The sequence below is a fragment of the Hylobates moloch genome, unplaced genomic scaffold (genome assembly GCF_009828535.3).
Source record: "Hylobates moloch isolate HMO894 unplaced genomic scaffold, HMol_V3 SCAFFOLD_3, whole genome shotgun sequence".
Classification (NCBI taxonomy): domain Eukaryota; kingdom Metazoa; phylum Chordata; class Mammalia; order Primates; family Hylobatidae; genus Hylobates; species Hylobates moloch.
This window is the reverse complement of record NW_026652278.1, coordinates 142643616-142660540: the sequence shown is the minus strand read 5'-3', so window position 1 is coordinate 142660540 and position 16925 is coordinate 142643616. Positions and strand designations below refer to the sequence as shown.

General features: G+C 40.4%; 1 protein-coding gene across 5 annotated transcripts in view; it reads right to left on the bottom strand.

Annotated features, from left to right (window-relative positions):
- Positions 1 to 16925, bottom strand: part of FHIP1A (FHF complex subunit HOOK interacting protein 1A) — a 275632-nt gene that overhangs the window by 137462 nt on the left and 121245 nt on the right. For 3 of the 5 annotated variants that reach the window (XM_032148264.2, XM_058436820.1, XM_058436821.1), the window contains exon 3: positions 11344 to 11421. The exons of the other annotated variants lie outside the window; for them this stretch is intronic. The gene's annotated coding sequence lies outside the window, so the exon portion shown is untranslated. The remainder of the gene's footprint in view (positions 1 to 11343; positions 11422 to 16925) is intronic. 5 annotated transcript variants of the gene reach the window in all.

Genomic DNA, 16925 nt, shown 5'->3' with positions numbered 1-16925 from the left:
TGTGTAAAGGAGCAACTATCTACAAAATCAAGATAAAAGAAGGCACTAATGGCTACTACCGACAGAGCCCAGGTCTGATAACATCTCTCAGCATAAAGGCACGTTGATTTACCCCTTGTTTTAAAGAGGCAGCCAGAGCTTGCCAACAAAAATATGTGATTGATCTAATTAGCTCACTGAACTGAGGAAAACAGCATGCCAAAATCATGTGTACTCACAGATTACTCCTTCCAGGACAAAGCAGTGTTGCATAAAAGCCTATCCTTCAACTTAAACGTCACACTCATTAAAAGGGACGAAACCCAGCAGTACTCAGCATGCAGGAGCTTAATGAATATTATTGGATGGTGATGACACAGACATGAGTCTCAAAAGAATGAGCTCTCGTGATGGAAAAGAGAAAGAAACATGAAGGACTGTAAAAATGTATATGCAGTGGCTAAACTCCAATTACCAGCTCAGGCCAGGCAATTTTACTATATTATGCCTGCATTAACATTCCCACTCTCAACTTAATGCTTTATTAACCTAACTGATAATGTCCTTCTTCACTCAGGGTTATTAGCAAATACAAGTCTGTTGAGATTGGCGAACCAATTCATTCATTCAACAAATATTCCTGGGTACTTACCATCGCAGGTAATAAATAATGATCTCTAGTCTTTTTGTTACTAATGCAAGAGAGGGTCTAAAAACCAGTGTAGCATATCTTAAAAAAAAAATCCTTAATGGGAAGAGATGAACACCCTAGAGAAAAGTAACAACACTAGCTTCATCAAGTAGTCTGCTGATGACTCACTGGTTAGCTTTAGAGGGTACGTACATACTCAAAAAGCATGAGGGTATTATTCTACTGTGTCTCACTCATGGACTGGAGCCAAAGTCAAGATAAGGAAAATTTTTATGCAGTTGTTTATCCAAATTGTCTTCTCTGTTCTACCTTCAACATCACTGCCTGGGGGGGAACATTGGACCAGGAAGCCATAGAAGCTCATGCTCCTGGAGCCCTGAGAAGTCTGGGAATAACCTAAGCAGCAAAGCAGCCTGCCTGACTCAGGCGAGCAAAACACACCCAGAAAATACAATGGGAGCAGAACAAAGATTTGGCCATATAAGCTGACTGTTAATATTTTTTATTTTCTAAACTTATTTTTACCACTAGGATCTTATATAAGAAACTCTTTATCAGTTCATGTCTGAGGTAAGGATAGTTTATTATACCCAATTTTACTGCTGTAGAGTATTCTGAACACCTTTGAGCTTAAAAATGAATCACTTTATATTGAATAAGCATCATTTAATGAGAAATTTTTCACAGGAAGATAAAATGTTGATTTTACCATTTTATGAAATGTATATTTACTTACATTTAAGTATTTGAAAAGCTAAAACTAGGTAGAACTAAGGTATAAAGTGAAAGGATCAAACTTAGAAAATATATAAGGTATTTCTGGATACTCTGCTTTTGAAAGCACTGTTTTCTGTAAAAAGAGATCCCAGCACTTTGGGAGGCTGAGGCGGGCGGATCACGAGGTCAGGAGATCGAGACCACGGTGAAACCCCGTCTCTACTAACAATACAAAAAACTAGCCGGGCATGGTGGCGGGCGCCTGTAGTCCCAGCTACTCGGAGAGGCTGAGGCAGGAGAATGGCGCGAACCTGGGAGGCGGAGCTTGCAGTGAGCCGAGATCGCGCCACTACACTCCAGCCTGGGCGGCAGAGCAAGACTCCGTCTCAAAAAAAAAAAAAAAAAGAGATCCTCTTCCCAAGTTGGCTGCAGGCTAGTCTTGGTCAACTACTCTATTTTATTAGCAATATAGCTCTGTGGGATGGAACTACAGAAATCCTGTTGCAACTGGGATGATGGTTTGTAGATTAAGAGAAAATACTATTTAGGGTACATAATCATTTTAAAAAATGACACATATGTTCCTATCTTAAATATTTAATCATGAAACTTAAAAAAGCAAATTTATTTGCCAACATTTTCACATAGGCCAAGGCTATTTAAGTACAGGTCTACTGATTGAAGTTCAAAGTTGTCTTTCTTGCATAAACCTAACTTCCTATTTAGGTTACTTGAAGTTGAGAAAAACCTCAGTATGAATCAACTCAGTGTAGAATCTTTCCATATTTTAAACATCTTTCCCAATCATTTAGAGTTCTCTCTTCCACATCCAATTTGACACCAGTATCTTATGACAATTTGCCTTTAGTCTTTCCAAAGAATTCAACTTCATCAAAATAAACAATTTCCTTTTCACACACATATTTCATCAGTATACATGTTATTTAATGAAACTATGTAATTACTGTAACAGTGCACACAAATCAGCAGTGGGAGGTAAAGTTTGGAACCTTGAGCATACACGGGAAATAGCCTACCAGACAGGGCACTCAGCAGGGAGTGGGCATGAGTCAATGTACTTTCTAGAGAGAATGGTAAACCAGGGAACAACATAGATTGGTTAAGAGAATGTCCACTGTATTTTTTTTTTTTTTTTTTTTTTTTTGACAGAGTCTCCCTCTGCCTCCCAGGCTGGAGTGCAGTCGTGCGATCTCAGCTCACTGCAACCTCCGCCTCCCAGGTTCAAGCTATTCTGCCGCCCCAGCCTTCCTAATAGCTGGGATTAGAGGCACCCACCACCATACCTGGCTAATTTTTTATTTTCACCATGTTGGCCAGGCTAGTCTTGAACTCCTGACCTCAGATGATCCGCTCGCCTCGGCCTCCCAAAGTGCTGAGATTACAGGAGTGAGCCACTATGCCCAGCCATGTCTACTGTACTATAAAAAGAAGTCAGTTGTATTCTCAAAAGCTAGCCTCTAACTTAGTAACTTTAATCAAGATTATTCTTGCTTAAAGAAAGTATCAGTTAAGTCTCTCAGAGAGGGAATACCTGTGGCTTTCTGCCACATCCTTTGTGGGAGAAGTGCTACAGAGTCATTGTTTCTGAAAAAGGAAGCATATACTGCTATCTATATAGCCTAAGGTTATCCCCAGAGTTTAATTTGCAATATTTACACTGGACAATAATCCCTAATAGAAAGGCTGGTAGAAAAAATCCTGGCCTTGAGCAGCACACTTACAAGAAAATTGACAAAGAGATTTGCAAATGTATATTCTCCCTCCCAACCTCACCTAAAGACACTGCTCCATACCTATGTAAAACTATTACAAATTGGCAGCCAGAATATTGAATCCAGCCCACAGGTTTATGTTTTATTTTCATTTGGAGGCCTTTGAATATAACATTCATGCTCTAGTTTGTCATAGAACCCATCACATTCTATGGTCTCACATCCGCCTGACCCCAGTATGCATGCCACTGAGCCAGCCAAATACACAGTTCCGCCATAACTTGACTCTGTATAGAAAGTTTGGTTAGTTTCTGGCAACACCAAAAGTGTTCTTAGAGAGGAGGTATGCACTTTTGCAGAAGTACCCAATCACATCTCTAAAGAAAGACTAAAGAGCTCACTTACCATGGAGAAATCGTAATGGCTCAAGGTAACTATTCAAAAACTTTAGCATTCCTAAGAACCATGTGGGAATCTTTCTGAAATGCAATTCCTAGGGCCCTATCCCTTCAGATTCTGATTCGGAAGGTCTGGGAATGGAAATCCAGGAATCTGCATTTTAAAAAGCACTTCACGTGACAGGACAGATGCAAGAGGTGAAATAATAAAAATGTTAACAACTATAAGCAGTTACCAGGCCCTATACCAAGCACTTTACATGTAACAACTTAATCCTAGAACAATGCTATGAGATAGGTACTATTATTATTATCCTCATTTTACAACTGAAGAAATTGATGAAAGGAGAGATTAAGAAACATGCCTGTGCTTACACAACTAATAAGGGGAAGAGCCAGGATGAAAAACCAGGCCATCAGGTTAAAGAGTTCACCCTCAACCATCTCCCTATACTCCACTACTACTATGGTCTAAGGGAATGTGCTCAACATGAAATACAAACCCCTCGAAGTTTGCTGCTTCTGACTCAGTTAAAGCCATTTATCCTTTACCCATGAATCCCCACTGTCACATTCACCACCATCCTTCCTGGTCAGGATGAAGAGTTCTTTTTCATGTTACAATTACAGAAATTGTGGAAGAATTGGCAAAAGAGGCTATGACTGGGATGAATGCCAAGACTGAGATGCCCCCATTCTGAAGCAGGATTGTAACATTTCAGAAAAGCTCTGACAGCCTGAAATAGAGAGCTGTACCATTCTCCAACTAAAGATATGAGAAAGGAAAAAACAATAGTCTAGTTGTTAACAAAGCAAAGGATATTCCAACCCAATTCCTAACACAGTTACCTCAAGCTGCAAAATTATGACCAATGTTAGAGGGTCTCTAAGGGATGAGCCAAAAGTCCATACCAGCTAGGAAAAGAGTTCTTAGACTTGACACCACAAGCACAATCTGTAAAATGAAAAACTGATGAATTGAACATCATCAAAACTTAAAACTTTTGCTCTATGAAAGCCCATGTGAAGAAGGTGAAAAGGTAAACTACAGACTGGCAGAAAATATCTGCAAACCACATACTTGAAAAAGGACTAGTGTCTAAAATATTAAACTCTCAAAACTCAACAGTAAAAAATTAGAAAAGGGACAAAAGACAGGAACAGAGATTATTCTGAGGAAATACAGAAGGCAAACAAGTACATGAAAAAGGTTCAACATTACTAGCTATTAGGGAAATGCAAATTAAAACCACAAAGATATATTACTGCATATCTATCAGAATGACTTAAATTAAAAATAGTGAAAATAGTAAATGTCAGAAAAGATGAAGAGATAATAGATCACTTGCTGGTAAGAGTATAAAATGGTATAGTCACTCTGGAAAACATTTGGCAGTTTCTTAACTAAACATGGGCCCGGGACAATGGCTCACACCTGTGATCCCAGCACTTTGGGAGGCTCAGGAGGGAGGATCACATAAGCCCAGGAGTTCAAGGCCAGCCCGGGCAAAACGGTGAAACTTTGTCTCTACCAGAAAAAAATAAAAATAATTAGCTGGGTTAGTGGTGACCACCTGTAGTCCCAGCTATTCAGGAAGCTGAAGTGGGAAGATCGCTTGAGACTGGGAAGTCAAAGCTGCAGTGAGCCGTGTTCATGCCACTGTACTCCAGCCTGGGCAACAGAGTAAGACAGTGTCAAAAAACAACAAATAAAAATAAAAAAGCAAACATGTAACTACTGTTCAATCCAGCAACTGACCTGCTGGGCATTAATCCCAGAGAAAGGAAAACTTATGTTAACACAAAAACCCCCACACAAATGTTCATAGTAGTTTTATTTCTAAGAGCCAAAAACCAGAATCAGCTCAGATATCCTTTAATAGGTAAATGGTTAAACAAACTGTTGTATACCCATACCATGAAATACCACTCAGCAATAAAAAGTAATGAACTACTGACACCAACAACAGCTTGAATGACTCTCCAGGGAATTATGCTGAGCGAAAAAAGCCAATCTCAAATAGTTTCATGCTGTATGATTCCACCTATATAACATTTTTTAACCATAAAATTTTAGAAATGGAGGATAGATTCATGGTTGCTAGGGATGATGTACGAGAAGATGGGGGCAGGGAGGGCAGGAGGGAAGTGGTGTGATTATAAGAGGGCAATAGAAGGGATCCACACAGTGTTGGAACTATTCAGTATGTTGACTTTGGTGGTAGATACACAAACCTACACCGATGGCAAACTTTATAGAATGTAATGCGGGCACACACAAAGAGCACAAGTAAAACTAAGGAAGATGTGTGAACTGTATCAATGTCAATAGCCTGGTTATGATATTATGCCATAGTTTTGTAAAATGTTACCATTGAGGGAAACTGGGCAAAGTGTAGGAAGGATCTCTCTGTATAATTATTACAACAGCATGTGAATCTACAATTATCTCAATAAACATTTTTATTGGGGGAAAAAAAAGTTCATGTTCTCAAGTGTGAACTCAGACAGTGCATTCTTTCTCCGGGAATATAAAATGGCCCACTCTTTCCAGAAGGCATTTGGCAATGCTACCAAAAGTGAGAAACACACATAACCTTTTATCTAACAATTCCATTTTTAGAGTATTAACTGTAATGAACAAATTGTAATGTGTTGAAAATTAAGGGACAAAAGCATTTACTTCAGCAATGGCTTATACTTAAAGACTAGAAACAACTAAATGTGGTACATACACACTATGAAGTTCTACCTAGTCAAGAAAATAATCTTTTGGAATTAAACAGTGAACCTGGAATGATGGTCAAGATACGTTCAGTTGTTCCACAAATATTTATTCAATTCCTTCTACAGGCCAGGCACTATTCCTGCACTGGGAACTTTAACAAATGCCAAATAAGGTATGATCCCAATGTTTCATTAAACTGTACAGTCTGAATGATTGTTAGTAAGTAAACAGGTGAGAAAGGACTAAACACATATTTCTATGTGTGTAGTTACAAATACACATATAAATATGGACATACATACACATATGCACATAGATATACACACAGATATGTACATATAGTGTAAATTCCAGAAGGACATAACTGGAAATGTCAATAATGGTTCCTTCTGGAAAGTGGGATTGTGTGTGTTTAGTTTTGTTTATCTGTATATTCTAAATTCCTACAATTAATAAGTATAACTAGATTAATTATTTTAATTATTGGAGGAAAAAAGGCTGGTCCCCAGAGAGTGCCATTTTATGACATATTTGGCATTAAATAGGTTTATTTAATCAATCTGCTCATGGCTGGATATTTAGTGTGCTTTTAGGTTTTCAGTGTCATAAACACTGTGCAAGGAACTTCTTTTTTTTTTTCCTTTGAGACAGGGTCTTGCTCTGTTGCCCAGGCTGGAGTGCAGTGGCACAATCACAGCTCACTGCAGCCTTGACTTCCGGGGCTCAAGCAATCCTCTCCATCTCAGCCTTCCACATAGCTGGGACTACAGGTGTGCACCACCACACCTGGCTGATTTTTTTACTTTTTGTAGAGACAGTCTCATGCTGCCCAGGCTGGTCTTGAACTCCTGGGCTCAAGAGATCCTCCTGCCTCAGCCTCCCAAGTGCTGGAATTACAGGTGTGAGCCACGATGCCCAGCCTAGGAACATTCTTTTAACTAAGCATTTGAACATACCCATGATTTTGCCCTTCAATTAGAATCCCAGAAGTGGAAACATCAGCTCAAAGAGTATGAATATCTGAAGGCTTTTGATGTTAACAGGCTCCTCAAAAATTGTACTGCTTTATACTCCAATAACTAGTGATCCATTTTCTCCATGCTCACTAATGCTGCTAATCAACACTGAGGATTAACTTGTTCTTGGATTCTCTAGAATTTCACTTTTGGAGGAAAAATTATTTTAACAGCAGATAAACACACTATAATTACTTGGTTGTCAGTTAAATTTGAAAATATAATTTGTCAATTTTACTTTAATTGCAGAATTTTGACAGACCCACTAAGATAAACAAAAAATCATCCCTGTAGAACTCTATGTTTAATTCAATGATCTTTATTTAGATAATCATTGTGGATTCATATCTGACATCTCTAAATCTTTAGCTTACAGAGATCAGCCTCCCCAACAAGAACTCCCAAGCTAAGGACAGAGGTAGCCTTTTTATAGTAACTACCTCATAGGAGCAATATGGGGAAAGGTGACACAATAGAAGCTCCATGTGCCTCCATGGACATATTAAATGGTTCCCAGATGTTGTTTACTATTAGTGTTTCTATTATAAGTAACATACTTTAACATAACATAGTGAGAACTTAAATAGCAGCTATTTCAATCCTCTTTTCATTTTACAGATGAGAAAACTGGAGTTTGCAAAGGTGGGCCTCGAATTCAGGTTTCCTTAACGCCAGTCTGATACTCTTTATCTAACACTATTTTGTCTTTTGGTAGGTTCTCTATGGACAGACTGAAAGCTAGAGACACCTTAATTCTCACAATTACACTTAATCAGAGCAATCTGCAATTTGAGATTTAAGTCTACATGCTCAAAATATACTTCATTTACAGGTATCTGCCTGGTTAATAATAATTCTCTAAAGCAGATATTTTAAGTTGCAGGCTAAAAGCAAATGGGTTTATATCTGCCTCAGAAGATGATGAATGATTGATTACAAATCTCTACTCTGATACAGGGTTTCTGATTGCATTAGACACAGGGCAAGAAGACTAATTAAAAATGCTCATATATTCATCACCGTTGATTGTGCATAATCCACTGCTGAAAGTACAAGTGCAGCACCTTCTCTAAAATGACAGAGGAAACAGATGAATTTCCACTCAGAACTCCCGGAGGCTATCTGTCTTGATTTCAGGGTAAATGCACTTTCCCTAATAACCTAAATCACAAACAGAATGACAGTTAAAAAACCATAGACCAAATTTTACTATTCTATCTGAACAGGGGCTGGATAGGCTTGGTCACATGTTATGTGATCAATAAATAATTACAGATGGATTGGTAAACAGATCTATAGGCATACTCTACAAATTTTCAAAACTAATTTTTCTAGATGCCTACAAAATCGGAAGTCACAATTATGTGTTATAATGAGCCAAAGGAAATATATCCTTTTTTGTTTGTTTGTTTGTTTATTTTGAGACAGGGCCTCGATCTGTTTCCTAGGCTAGAGTGTAGTGGCACAATCACAACTCACTGCAGCCTCAACCTCTTGGACTCAAGCAATCCTCCCGCCTAGGTGCCCCCCAACCCCAACCACCAGCCCAGTAGCTGGGACCACAGGCATGTACCACCATGCTCAGCTAATTTTTTAAAATTTTTGTAAAGATAGGGTCTTGCCACGTCAACCAGGCTAGGGAAATAAATCCTATGTACCACCAAAAACACTCCTTAAACTGACTCCCTTATATACATGCTCCAGCCCTAGAGTGGGTAGCTAATACAGATCTCTCTCCACAACTAAAGGGCTACAATTATTATCTGACAGTCAAGTGTTGCACTCACCTGCAAAAACATCAACAAGGTTGATATGGTTTGGCTGTGCCCCCAAACTTCAACTTGAATTGTATCTCCCAGAATTCCCACGTGTTGTGGGAGGGACCCAGGGGGAGGTAATTGAATCATGGGGGCCAGGCTTTCCCATGCTATTCTCGTGACAGTGAATAAGTCTCACAAGATCTGGTGGGTTTATCAGGGGTTTCTGCTTTTGCTTCTTCATTTTCTCCTGCTGCTGCCATGTAAGAAGTCCCTTTCACCTCCCGCCATGATTCTAAGGCCTCCCCAGCCATATGGAACTCTAAGTCCAATTAAACCTCTTTTTCTTCCCAGTCTCGGTATGTCTTCTCCTATTATCTGTTCTCCTATTATCTGTGTTCTCCTATTCCTCAGGAAATGTCTGTCCTCTCCCTGGCTCCACCGCCATCCCAGAAAACACCCCCCACCAGGTTCCTCTTCGATCTGATTCAGGAGTTAGAATCCTTACCTAGCTTTAGGACATAAGGATGGCACTCACTGTGTTGCCTGAAAGTGCCCTAGTACTAAAGGAGCATATACTAATCTTCCTCCAGGAGGCTCTTGTGGCACCTCTGGATGTCTGTAATGAGAGTGGCCATGAGGGTAGAAAAAGAAAGAGTAGGCCGGGCGCAGTGGCTCACGCTTGTAATCCTAGCACTTAGGGAGGCCGAGGCGGGCGGATCACGAGGTCAGGAGATCGAGACCACGGTGAAACCCCGTCTCTACTAAAAATACAAAAAATTAGCCAGGCGTGGTGGCAGGCGCCTGTAGTCCCAGCTACTCGGAGAGGCTGAGGCAGGAGAATGGCGTGAACCCGGGAGGTGGAGCTTGCAGTGAGCCGAGATTGTGCCACTGCACTCCAGCCTGGATGACAGAGCAAGACTCCGTCTCAAAAAAAAAAAAAAGAAAGAGTACCTTGTCCATGAAAACTGCACAACAGAGTATGTGTTTGGAGGACTGGCTTAAAACTCAAAATCCTGTTGAATGAAGATACTTGAGATACTAGCTTTTGACCCACTTAATGTACAAAGGATCTGACAAATGAAAATAGACTAGAAATTACATAATCAGTGTTACTAGCAAGAAAAAGATTTATGAAATTCAACACAGCAACTTTATAAACCTAAGTTGGAAAGGGGAAAAAATAATGAAGACTCTGAGCTTGAAAATCATCCCAGTTTAGTAATGACAAAACTAAAAAAACGATATAGACCAAACAATAGCAGAGTTGTCATGTAGCTACTCAACTTCTGCTTTTAAAAAAATAATCAAATAGCAGCACTGAAATATGCGATGCCACTTATCCACATACTCTACATTTCTTCCATATAAAATGCTACTGAGCAAAACTTACCTTTTTTATTTTGTAACTTTCTTTTACATTCCTTATATATTTATGTTGATTTTTTAAATTCTTGCCTTCTTTACCTCATTCTCTTCTTCATATAGTTCTTTTTGGGCCCTGGAGATCCAGATTCTGACCTAGGCTCTGTCCTTATAGATACCAATGTAATTTACGTAAGTGGCATGCATTGCACATCAATTTATTCAATAAATTCTACTCTGTACCAGGACCAGTGCTAGGTACAAGGAAGACAACAGTGAACAAGTCAAACATGGTTCCTCTCTTTACAGAGCTTAGATATGAAATCAACAGTCTCTTTCAGTTCTCAAAGAACTCTTCTTCTCCCTCCCTCATGGAATGAACTTCATCTTTTTCATTTCCAATATTAATCACCTTTAACACTCCCATAACAATCTGTCTCATATGAAGATTTTACTTTCTAACAGAGATTCGGCCAGACTGGTTCATAAGGCAAAAAAAAGAAAAAGAAAAAAGAAAATGCAGTACAGGGATTCTACAAAAATCAAGGCCTTCAAAAAATATGCACAGTAGTGTTGTTTTAGATGAACACATAATGTGAGTACACGTTACAGGAAAAATTGGGCAGGGGAGAGGAGGAGAAAGCACAGAAGGCCCCTCCGCCTCAACAATTGGAACCTGATCCAATGAAAGTGTAGTCACTGGGTCACTCAGTCCTGATTGCTTAATGACAGTGTGCAAATCAGCAGATATTATGCCTGAGTGTTCCAAATGTCCCTAATTATGACCAAGCAGATGAAGGCCTTAAAAATCACACTTCACCCTATTTGAAAGGGTTGCTGGCACATCATTAATTAAAATACCTCAGCTCCCAAATACATTAGAAGCATAATAATTATCTTCATACAAAATTTGCTTTAAAACACTTGAAATGCTTCAAACCCTAAGGTGACAACAGAATATAAACAAAAAGACCATGCATTAAGGCTGCATTACTTACTGTGTTGCAGTAATTACTGTGTTGCTGCAGACAAAAGTTAACAGCTCCCCCCTTTGGGAATAAGAAGCGTTGACAGCCCTGAGAAAGAAATGTGGCAATTATCCTGATTATTATAATAATATTAGCATTATGTAACTTTTCTTGAGACGTTACCATATGCCATGCAATATGCTAAGTGTTTTTGTACATGCCCCAAGCTCAGAGAGACTGAGTAACTTGCCAAAGGTCACCCAGCCAGAATGTTTCAGAGCAGAGAATTAAATTCAGGTCTGTTTGGCTGCTCCAAAATCTATACTGTTTGTTTGTCACTACAACGCCACCAAAGAGGCAATGTCAAAAGAAGGGAGGAGGCAGGAAGGAGAAGGAGTTGACAACTGCAAACGTTTTCCCAGAGTTCATTTACAAGATTAAAAATGGTCAAAACCACAGAAGTTGAATGTTGAACCACTAGAGAAGCCCAAACAGAATTCCAAAGATTCCCTAAACAGGTTACAGAAAATTTGCCTTCTCTTCCAAGACTGCTAAAATTTGAACAAAGAGAAATGGTAAATCTGTAGCACAAGGAAAGAGTGATTCATCAGGAAGGTACCTAACTGAGGAGAGGCAGTGGAGCCACATGGGTACCCATTTTCATCCAGTTACCCAACCAATATGTATCGTATGCCTACCATGTGCCAGGTGCCCACCTACTGCCCTGGTCTCAGGCCTCCATGTGCTAGAGGGTAGCCATAAAACCCTGAAGGAGGAAAAGAACCTGTGTACAGAACCTGTGAAGGGGAAACGAGCAGGACTCACAGGATCTACTTCAGGAATGCTCGGTTCTAGTGTTCTCCAACTCATGGGGAGACTTCTCAACTGAAGAACCACCCCTACTCCAATCTCGAATTTAGTTGTACTATAGTGAGGACAGTATTGACTCCAGAGCATTGAGTTCTAACGACTTATTTTCAATAAATGCAAACTCAGAATCTTTCTTAGAAGGCATTTTCCTAAAGATGAAAACATGGGAAGCTACTCTGGTTGTGTGACACTAGGGAAAACAGTTCTGAAATCTTACAGTCTCTCCAAGAATAAGAAAGGGCCAGTACTGTTCGTGAAGTTTCAATATGGCCCCACCTCATCTTTGAAAAACCCAAAATTGAAAAACATGTCATGGCCTATAAAGTCAATCTGGCTTCAAATAAATCTGGCTTCAAATCACAGTTCTGCTACCTACTAAGTCTGTAACTTTACGCAAAGTACTTAACCTCTTTTGGCTCCAATTTCCTCAGTTTCAAAATGGGGATAACCTCCATCCTCCTGTAATCTTATGGACATGAGTGTACCCTTCACTCCAGCTGTGATGCATTCCCTGCCCACAGCCCCCACAAAGGGTACTGGTTATGTTGACAACCACTGCTCGGGGGCAGCCTTAGACAATGATTTTCTGTACCAAAACATACACACACCATCAACCTGCTGGTCAGAGGGAATGGAACCTGACAGAATGAGGGATGGGAACCTGATTTAGAAGCAACCAATCCCTAGGCTGGCCTTTAACCTATGATGTGCTCTAATGTCAGAGATAATCATGAATTAGCTCAGCCTTTCAAATTATCCTGGGAATTTGAACTAGGAGGTAAAGCTAGATGGCAGCAGGCAGTGAAGCAGGTAAATCCTGAGACACAAGGGCAACTCAGAGAGTGGCAGGCTACAATAACGGCGGACTCCCAGAACGACAGTCCACAATCCCTCAGCCTTTTGATTCCAGCCTCTTAGGTGACTAGCTCTCCTCAGCCCTTGCCCTTCCTGAAGCCTGGCTATTCCTTTTTCCTAGGATCTAACAGTAAGCTTCCCACTATCTGAGGTCACAGGAGGGCATCTCTATTCTCTGCAACCAGAGATAAAGCAGGTGGGAAGCCTACACCCACCTGTGAAAGAGGCCATGAGGAGGCAGAAAGCCATTCACCAAGCTGCTTTGTTGGACTTCACTGAACAGATTGGGAGGGAGAAATGACATGACCCATCTAACTGAGAAGGGCTCAAGATGCCTCTCACAGAGACAGGCTACCAGAGGAAGCAACCAGAGGGCAGGTGGAGGGTAGAACACTCCAGTTACAATAAGTATAGGATAACTTTAAGAAGTTCTATGAAGTGAAACACCAAATAAAGTCCAGAAGCTCTCATACTTTTGCCACAATTTGTAGCCTCAGCTAAGCGGAGGGAAATACTTCTCTAACACTTCTTAAGACTGAAACAAAGCCAAACGTTGCTGGTTTTCTCCTCGAGATAAGGTTTCATTAAGGAATGAAAAAACAAAGACTATTCAACACCCTCCAAACAAAAACCAAACAATAACAGTGAAAAAACCTAAAAGCAAAGTTTCCCTCTGCTCCCCTATCCAAATACATAATTTAAAAAATGACAGTCAAAATAACAAGTGGTATCAATCCTGCAGGAGCCATTACATGAAGCCTTACCCAATGCTCACCTCCTCCTAGCCTGGCCTCCAATCCTATGCCAGCTTTTCTGGAGCACCTTTGGGGTCCCTTTCCATGTATCATTTATTTTATTACCTAGCTTCCAACCAAAATTTGTTCCCTTCGTGTTTTCTGGTTTAAATATATGAGTTCTATATTTCGACAGAATGGACAATGGGTTTCAGCAGATACCCTTGATGTACATTTCATAGCTATCTACTTCAGCGCCTTTCTCAAATTTGCATATAACAGAAAATTTGTTTACCATAGATTTTAAAGAGGCAGTAGAGGAGCACTACTGCATAAATCAAAGCTGGGAGTGAAACAGGGGTACTCTTTTTTTTTTTTTTTTTTTTTTTTTTGAGAGGGAGTCTTGCTCTGTCACCCAGGCTGGAGTGCAGTGGCGCAATCTCGGCTCACTGCAAGCTCTGCCTCCTGGGTTCATGCCATTCTCCGGCCTCAGCCTCTCCGAGTAGCTGGGACTACAGGCGCCCGCCACCACGCCCGGCTAATTTTTTGTATTTTTAGTAGAGACGGGGTTTCACCGTGGTCTCGATCTCCTGACCTCATGATCTGCCCGCCTCGGCCTCCCAAAGTGCTGGGATTACAAGCGTGAGCCACCGCGCCCGGCCGAAACAGGGGTACTCTTAACAGGCCAAGGCATAATTTACCCAGATTTATTTTTCGTCAGACCACTACTCAACTGGCCATGAAAATTATTGTTCCTATTAGCTCTTCCTTCAGTCACCAAAAAAACCAAGCAGCTGCTGTATTGACAAAGTATTCACTACTCACAGAGGTGGGGAGGAACAGAAAAAAACAGATCTGAAGCCACTGGCCTGGGTCCATTCAATAAACTATGAGAAATACCTGCGATAACGCTTGGGCTTCTGTTTGGAGCTACACGGTTTTTATTCTACTCTCTCACTGTACAAAATTCAATATCTTCCTGGCATTGAGTGGCAATAGCCCAAGGTGATAAGCAGTGAATCACAACCAACTTCATTGAGTGGTTTTTTGTAGCCTATAAATAAAATCAGAATCTTTGAAGCTAGTAAACCTTGTGAGGTCTGAATATCTCAAGGTTATTCATTTCTGAACCTCTCTGGAAAGAGTATAAACACAATCAAAAGAACTATGGTTTATGATTCACAGAATTTCTTCATGCACAGAAATTCACCTTTTAATTATCAGAGCATTATACTGAAGCATTGCAGACCTTTAACTTCTCAGCCCCTGTGTTACCAATAAAAATAATAACAATAATAAAGTCAATTTTCCAGCAGTTAAGAAGTACAGAGGTGAGCAGCAAAACATTAGCTTCAGGAAAACACTACAGATCTAAATTGTTTTTAACATGATTAAATTGATTAAATGAAAGAATAAATGTAATTCCTCATTATGCCACAATGAAATTTCAAAACAGTTATTCAACAAATGGCAAACACCTCTTTAGAAATCTGGGTAACCTGAAGTGGGGATTTTCAATTTGTTGGGAGCATCTGCCAGGATCCCCTTCTCTGTCCCCCAATACTTCCAGTTCAAGGATAAGATCTGGCACTGGCATTTTGGCATTAGATGAGCCTGGCTGCTCTACCTCCCACCTTTGCTGGGCAAAAAATGCGCTGAGCCAATCCGATTTTTCCTCTCAGGAATTGAAAATACAATTGGAAAATGCTAAATGTGTTTCTCAAGTTGCTTCAATAACTGAGGCATAAACTCAGAAGCTATAGTGCAGCCTGGTTTAGCCATGTGGAGTGAAAGCCAGTTTAGTGAGAGAAAGAAAGAAAACAGAATAGGGTGCTGAGCTGGCATTCTAATTCCTGATGTAACTCCTTCCTTAGGCCCAGCTGAGCCTGAGTTCCATAAACTATCAGAATTCTTTCAGTAAATTTCCCCTTTTGTTTAATTTAGAAGATTTCTCTTAATTTCAATCTATTTTAATCAGGGCTAGAGTCACATAAGTATGGGATGAGAGGTAAGCAATGCTAGAATGATCTTTCTGCAAGTGAAAATAAAATACGATAATCATCAAAATTCAGAGCCAGAAAGCCCTTTCATCAAAAGAGATGGAGCTCATGCATCATTTGAGAATTTGGTTCCTATTTCTGTCATGTATTTATTATAGTATCTTAGTTCAAAACCAAAGAGCCTCAAGTTTCTACATGTCGAACACGCAACACTTCCTTTCCAAAGGCATTTCCTGCTGTCTTCCCTGCCCCCAACCATACTGATACTCAGCAAGTGTCTCTTGCATCTTCCCTCAAGTGTTAATTTGCTCATGTTTAGCTTCTTCTCAGAAGCCTACAATGGTTTCCAACTGCTTCATATGTCAAATTAAAACTCCTGATAAAGTGCTGCATCCTTTAGTTCTGCATTATCTAACCACTGTTGTAACCCATTATGCCTAGTTCAGTCCTAGCATCAGCTCTCGTTCACCACCCGTGGCTACAAGACTCCCACTTTAAGTTGAGAGCACAGCAGCTGCTGGTGCCTCCTCTCAGAAATGGCCCACGAAGAGTAAAGATGAGGAATCTTGGAGTCTAGACACTTGGATACCAGTCCTGATTCTTTATTCACCTGTCATCATTTAATTTCTACAGGCCTGACTTCTCTATAAAATGAAGATGCCGACGTTTGACCACTGGATTTCAGCTTTTTTCCTGCCCCAAATCATCTAAGAAGGATGGCAAGGACACATGAAAGATTAATAACTTTTTTTTTTTTTTTTGAGACAGAGTCTCACTCTGTCACCCAGGCTGGAGAGCAGTGGCACGATCTTGGCTCACTGCAACCTCTGCCTCCCGGGTTCAAGTGATTCTCCTGCCTCAGCCTCCCAAGTAGCTGGGATTACAGGCGCGTGCCACCACGCCCAGCTAATTTTTTGTATTTTTAGAAGAAAATGGGGTTTCACTGTGTTAGCCAGGATGGTCTCGATCTCCTGACCTCGTGATTCGCCTGTGTTGGCCTCCCAAGGCGCTGGGATTACAGGCGTGAGCCACCGTGCCTGGCCAGTAATAACATTTTTAATAAACAGAACAAAATATGTCACATCAACTCGGTAAAAAAATAGCCAGAAAGACATTGCTGTTGGCTTGGATGGCATCACAGCAGAGGTAGAAC